This window comes from Fukomys damarensis, unplaced genomic scaffold (assembly GCF_012274545.1).
Source record: "Fukomys damarensis isolate Sample0158 unplaced genomic scaffold, DMR_v1.0_HiC HiC_scaffold_37, whole genome shotgun sequence".
Taxonomy (NCBI): Eukaryota; Metazoa; Chordata; class Mammalia; order Rodentia; family Bathyergidae; genus Fukomys; species Fukomys damarensis.
In genome coordinates, this window is record NW_022900949.1 from 46,636,253 (window position 1) to 46,649,190 (window position 12,938).

The window sequence follows — 12,938 nt, forward strand, 5'->3', positions numbered from 1 at the left end:
ATATATAAATTAAATTGTCACTGTATGTAATCCTGTGTATTCTTTTATAATTCCATGGAATCTGGAAGTTATAGTAGTGTGAAAGGAGATATAGAAATCGACATGTAAATATACCCATACACAGTGGTGTACAGAGATACTCTGGTGCATAGAGTGACTCCAATTCTTGGTTAGCTCGGTTTTCACTTAGCCAGAATTTTGCATTTCTCCAAGATGGTAGGTAAGTGGATTTTATTGAACATGTAGTTTCATTTTGTTAGTTTTTAATGTTTTTCTTTGTAGAGGAAACAACCAAATTTGTCTTAGGAAATCATAAAATCACAGTACTCTGGAAGGGAGAATATGGCATTCAGCTTCTTCTGGTGGCTTAAACCTGATCTTGACCTCTGACTGGTTTTGATACTGCTTAGTTCTAGTTGGTACAGAAGACACCCACTTTTTTCGTGCTCCAGAAACAGGCATTTTCTTACTGAAAAAAAAATGAGAGTACTTCCAAATAGGGTACATATTTCTTAATTAAAACTTATAGGCTATATTTAATTGTTAGCTCCTTGGCCTTGTTTTCAGCAAGTTGTTTTATTTATGACAGGGTCAGTTTTTTAAATTAAAAAATAATGGACCAGAGATTTATCTCAGTGATTTTGCTGCCTGAAGCGCAAGGGTCCGAGTTTGATTCCCAGTACCAAAGAAAAATAATGAATGAATGAATGAATGAATGAATGATTACATATCCATATATGGTTATTTGGACCTAGCATTCTAGGAATAAAAATATTTCAAAATGAAAATTGCAATGCTAGCAGAAGCCTATTTTTATATAGTTCCACTGTTCTCAAGGCTTAAAATGGGTGGGATCACACATCAGAATTTTTCATGTAATTGTAGTGTTATTGATGCAGGATAACAAAATAGACTGTCCTGGAGGTTCTTCTTTCATAAGTAATATGTGTATTTTGTAAGGTCAGTGTAAGGATTCAAAATAACCATAAAAGCTATGTAAAGTTCCCCTTTTCTTTGCTTCATTAGTCTCTTATTCATGTTCTTGTTGCCACTGACTCACAATATCCGATACCCACAGCATAAAGAAGGAGGTCTTTTGGCTCATATTTCTGTCCATAGTTGGCTGGCTTCAAGGCAGGATAGCATGGCAGAAGAGCATGTGGAGAGAGCTGCATAGGGCATGGTGGACGGAAAGCAGAGAGTAAAGGGAGACAGGCTGTATCTCCAGTGAGCAATGTCTTTCAACCAGCTCCCCCAAGACATTTAGCTATAAACTCATCAGTGGACTAATCCACTAATGTGTTATAGTGCTCCTATGATCTGATCACCTTTCAAAAGCCCATTAATGAGCTCATGACGCTTTTGAGGGTCATTTAGATATAAACCACAACACTTAGTTTCATGTATACTTACATTCCAACAATTTACTATATTAGGTAGCCTGAAATTGACATTCCTCACTAGATTCCCATTGAGTGTGTGTGTGTGTGTGTGTGTGTGTGTGTGGTTTTTTGAGACAGAGTTTCACTATGTAGTTGAGACTGACCTGGAACTCACTATGTAGCCAGGCTGGTCTCGAACTCACAGCGATCCTACTGCCTCAGCCTCCCGAGTGCTGGGATTACAGGCATGCGCCACCACACCCAGCCTCTGATTGATTTTTCTTAAACTCATCTTTTCTGTCAAATAAGGACTTTCCTGGAGCTTGAAATTTAATTGATGGTGTATAGGGAGAGCCCCATGTTCATTGCTATTGCTATCTGGGTTTAGGTGCCTAGTTAAGATATGATCTCTTCATTCTATTTTGTTTTATATTTCCAACGTATACCTCACTTATTTTATACTTCTTTTTGTTCAGAGATGCATAAAGTATAGCAACTTAAAATTTAAGAGTGAAAGGAAGGAAAAAAGAAAAAGTGATAGGGTCATAAAAATAAAATGTAGAATGAAACTCTGAAAATTACGTACTGTTGCAACTGATATTCTTGCTCTTGAGAGGGCACCCATATAATGTTTGGGGATTCATAGTAGCCATTTCAAAGGGCTCTCTATTCCTATACTCTTTATCTTTAGTGTTAGAACAAACCACCCACACTCTCTCTTGTATTATTTGATCAATGTTTGTTAATCTTTAAAGAATTCTTTAATCATGCATAGAAGAGTAGTTGTAATGTGCTTTCTGTCTGGCTTAAAAATGAAAAATTAGCCCATCCTTTGAAGCCTTCAACATGCCATTTTCCAATTGCATTCCTTTCCTTTTTCCCTACTAGATGTGTCTAGTACCCTAAAATTTGCAAGTATGCTTTACCATTCTTAAGTTTTATATCTATTTATATATCCTTAAGCGAAAATGAAACACTGTGCATATTCTTCTGTGAGCTTTGCTTCTTGCACTCAGCATTGTTTGAGACTTATCCATGGTGAAGTTTGTACCTATAATTCATTCATTTTTATGTATGTGAATGTATAGTATTTATGAATACCATTTTAACAATCAATGGTGCTAATAATTTTCTTATATTTCCTAGTATATGTCTCCCTTGTGTATGTCTTCCAGAGGTTCACATATGAGACTTTTTCTAGAAACTATAATTATCAGATTGTTGTGTCATAAGGAATGCACGCATTCAGCATTACTAAATAATGCCAGATTGTTTTCCAAAATGGTCAAACCACCTTATATTTCCATAAGTGTAATGGAACACCTTGTGTTTCACATTCATACCGTACTTGGTATTGTCTGATTTTTTTAATATTCACCCATGTGGTGGGTGACTGGTGCATTCTTTACAAAGGTACTGCCAGGTTAGCAGTCCTAGCAACAGAGGTGAATTTTCTGTTCTTCTCATCCACTAACTACTTCCCTGTCAACTTCTCTTTTACCCCTGCAGTCTTTCTTTATGATGTTTATCCAAAGAGTAACTGTATCTTGCCTGCTTCATCTCTCCGTGTGTTCATCTGCTACCACTTTCTTAGATTGAAAATTTAGGACATGTTTTGCATATCTTCCATTACAGTTCTCTCAATCAACACATAAATCAAGGTCATTTTTCACAAAAATAGAAAAATGTCCTAAAATTTGTATAGAACTGCACATACATACATGCCCCAAAACTTCCCAAACATTCAAAGTAATCTTAAGCAAAGGGAATAAAGCTAAAGGCATCAGGTTGCCTGGCTTTAAAATATACAAAGGTATAGTAATCAAAATATGGCACTGGTATAATAAATAGAAACAATGTCCAGTGATGCAAACTAGAGAGTTCAGAAATGAACCTATTTATGCTCAATTGATTTTCCACAAAGATGACAAGAACACATGGTGGGAAAAGTACCATCATTCCAATAAATGGAGTTGAGAAAGCCAGATAGCCACATGTAGAATAATAAAATCAGATTTTATCTTAAATGACATTCAGACAGAAGCTCAAGATTCATTAGGCTAAGACCTGAGACTTTAAAAGTAGTAGAAGACAGCTAAGATGACAAGACTATATTCAGCATTGGCCTGGACAGTGATTTTTTTTTTAACTTCAGAGCTTGAGCAACAAAAGCAAAAATAGACCAGCAGCCATAAAACTAAAATGCTGTGCACAGCAAAGGAAATAGCAGAGTAAAGAGACAACATATAGACTGAGAGAAAATATTTTATACAGTACGTCTGATAAGATACTGATATTTAAAGCTGGGGATTTAGCTCAGTGGATCCACTGCCTGCGTTGCAAGTGCAAGTACCCAAGTTCAATCCCCAGTACAAAAAAAATTTTTTTTGATGGGAAGATATTGATATTTAAAACATTTAACTTGGATAGTTGTTTCTTAAAAGACACATGAAAAGCAACAGATATGAAAAACTGTTCAACCTCGCTAACCATTAGGGAAATACATACTAAAACCACAGTGAACTATGTGACACATGTTAGAAAGGCTATCATCAAAAAGATGAAAGATAAGTATTGGCAAGGATGTCCAGCAAAGGGAACCCTTACACACTATTATGGAAGCATAAATTAGTTCAGCCATTAATGGAAAACTAAATGAAGGTTCCTCAGCAACTAAAAATAAAACTACCATGTGATCCAGCAATCCCACATATTGCTATACTGAGGGTTTGAAAACAGTATGTTGAAAATACATCTACAAGCCCTTATTCATTGCAATATTGTTTAGAACAGCCAACATAGAGAATCAATATCATTGTCTATTAACAGATGAATAAAGAAAATGTGATACACACAGTGGAATACAATCCACTTATAAAATGAAGGAAATTCTTGTAATATTTGCAGGAACATGGATGAATCTGAAGGGCATTATGCTTAGTGAAATAAGGTGCAAATAAAAACTGCATGATCTCACTCATATAAAATCTAAAACAAGTCATAGAAGTAGAGAGTATAATGGTGATTACAAGGGAGTAGAAGGAATGGGGAATAGGGAGTTGTTGGTCAACTAGTACAAAGCTGAAGTTAGGGAAATAGATAAGTAAGCTTGATTCAGTAATTCCACACAGCATACATATGTCATATCATCACCATGCTTCCATCATTATATATAACTATAATTTCTCAACACTTTAAAAACAGTTTAGAGAACATTTTCATATACCTTCAGTTATAGATTTCTCAATTAACTCAATACATAAATAATTACTTGACAGTGCACCTGGTTTTATGCAAAATATGCACTTTGCTTTCAGAAAATTTCTTTGTCATGTAAGAATGATAAGGGTCAATAAGTTTGTAACAAAATGATAAATTAAAATGCTGTGAAGGAAACATGAGATATGCTGAGATGATGAAGCCTATGGAAATTTTCAAAGTAGGCCTCTCAGGCAAGTGAAATTAGTTGAGACAGAACTGGGGAAGGGGTTTAGCCCTGGCTAATTAGTTGTGTGGGGGGTGATTTGTTGGGAGAGAGAAGAGGAGACGGCACTGTAAACAGAGATAGAACAGGAGGGCAAAGAACGAGGCAGGATAAAATCCAGCATGTGTGGGAGTTATAAGAAGGCAGTCATGGCTGGGAAGGAGATTGTGGTTTGGAGAAATGAAGTTAAGATTAAGAGATAGATCTCATAGGATAGGTAAGGAGTATGGATTTATATCTAAGCACAGCAGAAAGCTGATGAAATGTTTGAGATAGAAAGCAGGGAATGGGCTGGCTCAGTGGTTCTGCTGCCTACCTTGCAAGCAAGATCCCCAGTACCAAAAAAAAAAAAAAAAAAAAAAAATAGTAGGGCAGGAGCGATAGATCTAGAAGTTTGACAGTAAAATTTGCTGATATCTAAAGAATAGACTAAGTGGCAGTAAGGGCATTTTAAAATATTGTAAACATATAAACAGTCAGAGCACCTGTTACCTATGAGGATACAAGGTGTGGCCCTTACCCTACAGAAGTGCACACTCACTTAGAGTGGTAAAGGACATGAGAAACAGACTGTGCTAATTGCCAAGCAAGCTGTACAAAGAATATATCCATGCACCACATGTTTAGGAAGGGGATGGAATACTGAGTATTGGAACAGTCAGAAAAGGGGCAGCTGTAAGAGTCAGTGTGGGCCTGGAAAAATGAGTAGAAGTAGCCAGAAATATAGAAGGAATTCCTCCTAGGGGCACAGAATAGTCTACACTCCAGTTTGGAGAGAACAAAGGAGAGCTGGGAGGTGAATAGAAAAAGAGAGAAACTTGCCAGATTGGGAAAGCCCTTGAATGACCTCTTCTCCCAAAAGACAACTCCATTCCTAGAGTATATATAGACACACCATTCACATCTTTGTCATGATGGAGCCAATAGCTCTGGTTTAGATTTCATTTGGGATACGATTTCTTTACAAACAGTACCATTATTTGTGATTGCAGACTTATTTTGTTGGTCCCATATTAATTTCTTATGGGTCTTTCCCTACTAAGTCACTTGATTCATTTAGTTTAAACATTGAGTCTTTACATAAAAGAAACAATTTCTTTTTAAATAACCTAAGATATCTAGACAAACACATACCTAGCTAATAAAATAAGGAAACTTAAGCAATATGTGAAGGAAGTGGTTGATGCCGTGTGCGTCTGGAAGATTAATTTATTTAGATTTATTAGAATTGAGTCAGGCCCGTTGTCATATAGGTATTAAAGCCCATTTCAGTACAAGTCCTCTTACTGACAATACAAACCCTCCCCTCTGTATCATATCTTAAACCCAAGCTCTTCCCCAGGACTGTCTTTATGGTGGAAGTAGTGATGCCATAGGATGTTGCATCCTGAATTCATTTCCCTATGGCTTTCACTTTAGCACAGCATACTAAGTCAAGAGTGGCGGATAGTTAAGTTCCATCTTGTTTGTCTGATCAAAGTCCAATGATATAATTGATTCACCTCACTCTTGTGCTCTCAAGAATGCGACATAATTCACTCCCTCGTGTATATTTTCACTGCATCTTGTGTGTGTGCATTATTTTAAATGTGTTGATTTAGTAATCCTATTTTTACTTGCAAAGTCTGATAAATTTACCCTTTCCAAGAACGTGGACTTTTCTTTAATGCCATGTAGCCCTCCCTGAACAAGTTTTGCCCATTTTTCTTTTGTGGCTCAGCATTACCCACCAGCATCCCAGTAAGCAATAAGTAGATGGCACTGGAGGCCCCAAAAGGTGCAGAGAGCTTGATGTGCTTCCTACTCCTGCTGTGGTACTGATTAGCATCACCCGTATAAAATATTTATGGGCCATCACTAGCCTTCCCTCTCTTCAGTTGACTCAGACCATAGCACCAGATTCTGAGAGACTCTCAAAGTATCTGGTGTGTGTGCAGTGTTGTGGCAGTTCTCTGAGAAGCCTGTGACCTTGGGAGAAGGGGAGCCACAGGAGCTCAGGCTGGAGTGCAGGACAGGGTTTGCCAGGTTTTGTCTGGCATTAAGCAGTTCAGCCTTGGCAGTTTCAGGGCTGCAGCAAATCTGCCACTACTACCCCTTCTTTCCTCCCCTGAGGATAGTGAGGTGGAAAAACTGAGGAAATTAAAGTTGGATTTTCCTCTGGAAAAGGCTCAGAACCCTCCTGCAACTTCTGAGCAAGTGCTATGAATACAAATGTAAGGGAAACACATAATGTACTCTGAAGAATGTTTATTAAAAAGAGAGCATGATTTAAATCTCATTATAACATTTTATTACATAGACTCATTCTCTGTAACAAAATATTGTCCATGTTCTGGCAGGCAACCCATAGAAAAAGCATTTTGTTGATCTGAGTACAGTGAGCTCTTTTCAGTGAATGCTTTCTCTATTCTTGTTCATTTAGTAACCACTTGTTATTAGAGATGGACTGTGTTCTGAGCTAGAGATGGGTGCAGGAGAGCCAGGCTACTGCACCAACTCTGAGTGTTCTGTTGTCTCTTTTTTCCTTTTTAATTCAACATTTATTACTCTCAGGGAACTCTATTGAAGAGATGAGAACGCTAGAGAACCAGCTAATGCAGGTCTGATCTACTTGAAGGTAGGAACTCAGATATTCTTGTTTGTCCTTCCTCTTTGTTACCAGTAGGAATTTGCATTTGTTGTTGCTGTCGTTGTTTGGAAACAATTTAAAAATTTAGATAAATTGCAATATAGTATGGAGAACACCCATATAGTTTGCTAAAACTGCTAACCAAAGCACCACAGATTGGATGGCTTCAGCAATAGAAATTTATTTTCTTATAATTCTAAAGGTTAGAAGTCTGAGATGAAGGTGTTGACAGACTTGGTTCCTTCTGAGCAAGTTTCCTCCTGGCTTGTAGATGCTGTCTTTTCTCATTGCTTTCACATCTTTCCCTTTGTTTGTATCTGTGTCCAAATTTCTTCTTTTTACAATACCAGTTGAATTGGTTTAGGGCAGTTATGGCAAACCTCTTAGAGACTGAGTGCTCAGACTGCAACCCAAAACACACTTACCTATCACAAAGTGCTAGCACTGCAATTAAACCCAAATCGTGAGGTTTTAGTTTAGACAAAGCAACTCATTCATTAACATTTTTGTCTTAAAAGAAAAACACTGTAACATGCATGCCATAGGTTTGCCACCATTGGGTTAGGGCCTATTCCATTCATCTCATATTAGCCTAATACTTCGTTAAAGAGTCTGTCTCCAAACACAGAGACATTCTGAGGTCCTAGGCGTTAACACTTCAACATCTGAATTGGGGAAGAGGAACTCAATTCATCCTGTAACATCCAGGTTTACTTCTTAACACATATCATTTTTATAATTAGTGATATTAAACATCTTTTCATATGCTTTTTTGGACATTTGTGTATCATATTTAGACAAATGTCTATTCAAGTTCTTTGCCCCTTTTTAAAAATTGGTTTGGCCCTGGGATGTACGTCAGTGGTTCTGCCGTCTGCCTTGCAAGCACCAGGACCTGAGTTCTATCCCCAGTACCAAAAAAAAAAAAAAAAAAAAAAAAGGGTTGGCTTTGTTGTTGAGTTGTAAGAATTTTTATAATGTATATTCTGAGTATTAGCCCCTTATTAGATATATAACTTGCAAATATTGCCTCCCATTCTATTGGTTGTTTTCTCATTATTGTTTGTTCTCCACTATCCTAGTTTTTTTAACATTTGGTATAGTCCCACTTGCCTGTTTTTGCTTTTGCTGCCTCTGCTTTTGAGGTGGAATCCAAGAAACCATTGCCAAATCCAATATTGTGAAATTTTTCCTTTCCTCTAGGAGTTTTATAGTTCTAGGTCTTTAATCCATTTTAAATTGATTTATGTATTTGGTACAAGGTATTGTTCTAATTTTATTTTTTGCATTTTGGTATCCATATTTTTCAACACCAATTTTTTTAAATTGAGTTTATTGGTACATTTTAGGTACACAGTACAGTTACATTCATTATTGGGATCTTGTAGCTTTACTCCAACACCATTTGTTGAAAAGACCATTCTTTTCCCATTGAGTGGGCTTGGTACCCTTTTTGGAGATCATTTGGCTACTTACAGGAGATGTATTTTTGATCTCTCTAATCTATTCCAGTGTAAACACATACTTTCTGAGCTTATCAGATCATTAGGAGAGTCTGGGTGACTTTTAGGAAAAGAACCCCAGCAAATGGCTTCTAAAGATACAGTCTGCCTTCTGTTTCCTCGAACTATAAAACTCCTAGGTTCCACAATCACTGCATCCATGGGGAGTTGGTTCCAGTGTATGCCCCAGACCCCAGATACAAAATCTGCAGATGTCCAGCCCTTCATAAAAAATAATGTACTGTTCACACATAACCCATACATATCCTTTAAATCATCTCTAGATTACTTGTGATATCTAATACTATGTAAATGCTATGCAAATTACTTACTGTACTATATCTTTTAGGGAAGAAGGAAAAGAAAAACATGTATATATGTCCAGTATAAACTTTTAGATACATGTTTTGGCAAAGATTTTTAAATTTGCCATTGGTTCAGTCTACTCAGGCAGAACTCACTGATACAGAGAGCCAGCTGTGCTTAGTTTTTTAAATAGACATCCTTTTCAAACCATAACAACAGACTGAGATATAATTCACATACCATACAATTCACCTTTTTAAAATGTATAATTCAGTGGTTTTTAGTATATGCAGAGATTTATACAACTTTCACTACTATCTAATTTTAGAACATTTTCATCACCAGCATACCTATTAGCATTCATAGTTCCCCGCCCCCAGTCTCTGCCAAACACTAATATTTCTGTATTACATGGATTTGGCTATTCTGAATGTTTCTTATAAATGGAGTCATTAGATATTGGTGTGTTTTGCGCTTGGTTCAAAGTTCATTCATATTTAGGTAATAATGTATCAATAATTTATCTCTACTTATTCACTTATTTAAACTAATAAGTAAACAGTTACAGGTATTTATGTTACATACCCCATGATGTTTGGAAACATAGATAGATAGACAGACAGACAGACAGAAAGAAGAGTGGCTACATTAGGTTAATTAATATATGCATTACCTTATGGATTTATTATTTATTTGTAGCAAGGGTAATTAAAATGTACTCAGCAATTTTGAAGTACATACTGCATTATTATTAACTCTGGTCAGTCCGGGGAACAGCAGATCTCTTATTCCTCTTATTTAACTGAAACTTGTATCATTTGTCCAACTCAGCATCTCTCTAGGTATATCTCTCCAACTCTGACCTAGCCCCTGGTAACCACCATTCTACTCTGCTTCTGTGCCTTCAAAGTTTCTAGATTCCACATGAGTGACATCATGGTGCTTGTCTTTTTTGGATCTGGCTTACTTCACAACATAGTATCCTCTAGGTTTAATCCATATCATTTTAAAGGAAAGAATTTTCTCATTTTTTAAAGTCTGAACAGTACTTCATTGGGTATACATGTATTACATTTTCTTTGTGCATTCATCTGTTGATAAATGTTTGGGTCTATTCCATATCTTAGTTGTTGTGAATAGTGCTGTAGTGTACCTGACAGTACATACTGATATCATTTCTTGTAGTTACAAATAGCAAGACATGGGATTGCTGGATCACGTGGTACTTCTACTTTAAATTTTTAGAGGAACCTTCACACTGTTTTCCATAATGGCTGTACTAATTTACATTCTCACCAACAATATTCAAAAATTCACTTTTCTTCAAATTCTCACCAGCACTTGGCTTTCGTCTTTTTGATACTAGCCATTCTACCAGGTGTGAGATACTTCATTGTGGTTTTGATCTGTATTTCCCTGATAACCGTAATGTTCAACATAGTATCATGTACCTTTTGTCTCTTGTATATCTTTAATGAGAAATGTCTGTTCAGGTCCTTTGCCTATTTTTAAATTGGTTTCTTTTTGTTTGTTTGTTTGCTGAAATTCATAGAGATTAATCAACTTTCTCAAGTAATATAATTAGAAAGTGGTAGAGCTGAGTTCCAAGCTTCACATACATAATTTTGTCTTCCAAAATTAAGCAGTTTTGTTTTAAATCACAAGTACAGAGAGTTGAATTAATCCTGTTCCTTTGTACATGGCATATAACCAGCACTGCTTGTACAAGGATCCATCTCTTGATATTTATTTATACATTTATTTTATCTTTATACTTCATTCCCCTTCTCCACAGGCAATCATTTTAATTTATTTAATGTATATTTGACATGCATGCTATAATAAAATTTGTATTGTTTTGTATTTGTGAATAATCTTTTCTTGTTTAATTTAGTGTGTGCTTTTAACATATAATAGTTACATTTGTTTGGGGGAACTTGTATGTATGTATCATTTTTTGATCATTTTTTATCTCTTCCCTCACAAGTACCAAATCTTGTGTCATTGTTTTCCTTACTTAGCCTTGTGTTTTTAGTGTGGCTGTGTATACATAAATCTTCCAGCATGTCTCTGCTTCTTTGTGGCATATCCACCGTGTTTTATCCATCTATCCAGCCAGTGATACTTACTTACCCAGATTCCCTCCAGCTCTCCTTCTCCACAAACAATACTTCCACCAACAGCCTCTTTTTGTGGATTCTGAGCATTTCCTGGTGTGTGTGTGTGTGTGCATTTCATCAGGCTGAAATTGCTAGACTGTGCTTAACTTAGATTGCTCTGTAGAATAGCTCTACCAGCAGTTCCCTCTTCTTAGAAGTTCTTGCAGGGATCATGTTTTTCCAAATCCCTACCAATGCTTAGAATTATCTAATCTTCAAATTTTTGCTAGCCTACTACAATAAAGTGAAATCTGTTCTTTTTTTTTGACAGCCACTGTTTTTGCCATCTCTTGGTATTTTGCTATTATTTCGAGCAAGTTGAACAATGTTCTAATCCTCAAGGGGTTTATCTTATTGCTATTTCTCTTAGCTTTCCTTTATTATTTCTCAAACCTAGCTCATCCTATGGTTTTTCCTTCTCTCGTAATAATTCCCCGACCTTTGCACCTTTTCCTTTGTGAGATAGGAAATTATTTAGTCTACTTTCAGTTTTGCCGCTCTGGGAAACAAGGAGATTTTGCCTATTTTGTACCAGCAGTGAGTCACAGGAGGTAACAGATAGTTTGAAGGGTGAAGAAAAAGACACACAACCATGTGTGAGTTATATTCCTTTTAAAAAGAGTCAAAGGGGAAGTAAGTGAAAGAGGTTAACAGAGTGAGGACAAATGAGACAATTTGCTAGCAAAGGGTTTACATATGGGCCTTCTCAAGACCCAAAGGAAAGAAAGATATCCTAGAATGGAATATAGTTTTGGGCATTGTGGCTAGGATATTTGGGAAGTGAAAAAGGTAGAGGATTTCAGGGTCTAGAGTTTAAACATGAATGGACTTTTAAATATACATCTAGCAAAATACATGTAGTTTTAAATAGATGTACTTGACCTTGTGTATAAAATGTACTCTACAAAATGAATTTGAAAGTTATGGTACAGTGTCCGACCCCAGAGGACTTAATAGGATGATAGCAAAGCTTTTAATATCTTTAGAAAAATCTGTTAAGAAAGAAGCTCATAGACACATTAACCATATTTACTGAAGTTATGTGGCTACTCCATTGAGCAGCAGGCTGCAATACACTCTAAAGGAATGGACAGAGAGATCAAAGATGATGAAATGTAAGAGACCACTTAGAGAAACAACCCAGAGCAACAGTGGTCTAGGTTACCATTTCGGAGACCTCATGGCCATATCATTGTCTCTACATCATTTGTTTTGCTCTCCCTTCAGTATTTTTCAAGCTAGGGACTCTCAAACAACTGTCTGAATTTTCTTTTCCTTACTTTTACCTTTTCCTATCAGGGTTTCCTAGTTTTAAGTCTGAAAAATTTAGTTATTTAAGAGTTAAACTGAGAGGTGAGAATGAAAGGTTAAGATGGAGAGCAAATTACGATCAGAAAAGGGATGAAAGTGATCCTTATGTGTAGGAAACTGAGAGAAGGCATTGGTTGTCATAAAAGTTAAATTGAAATAGGCTTA

The 12,938-nt window shown here is 36.3% G+C and overlaps 1 protein-coding gene across 3 annotated transcripts in view; it reads left to right on the plus strand.

Moving 5' to 3' along the window:
• The window catches only part of Tmem108 (transmembrane protein 108), a 347,129-nt gene that overhangs the window by 37,488 nt on the left and 296,703 nt on the right, over positions 1-12,938 (plus strand). The window contains exon 2 of one of the 3 annotated variants that reach the window (XM_010625470.3): positions 7,420-7,483. The exons of the other annotated variants lie outside the window; for them this stretch is intronic. The gene's annotated coding sequence lies outside the window, so the exon portion shown is untranslated. The remainder of the gene's footprint in view (positions 1-7,419; positions 7,484-12,938) is intronic. 3 annotated transcript variants of the gene reach the window in all.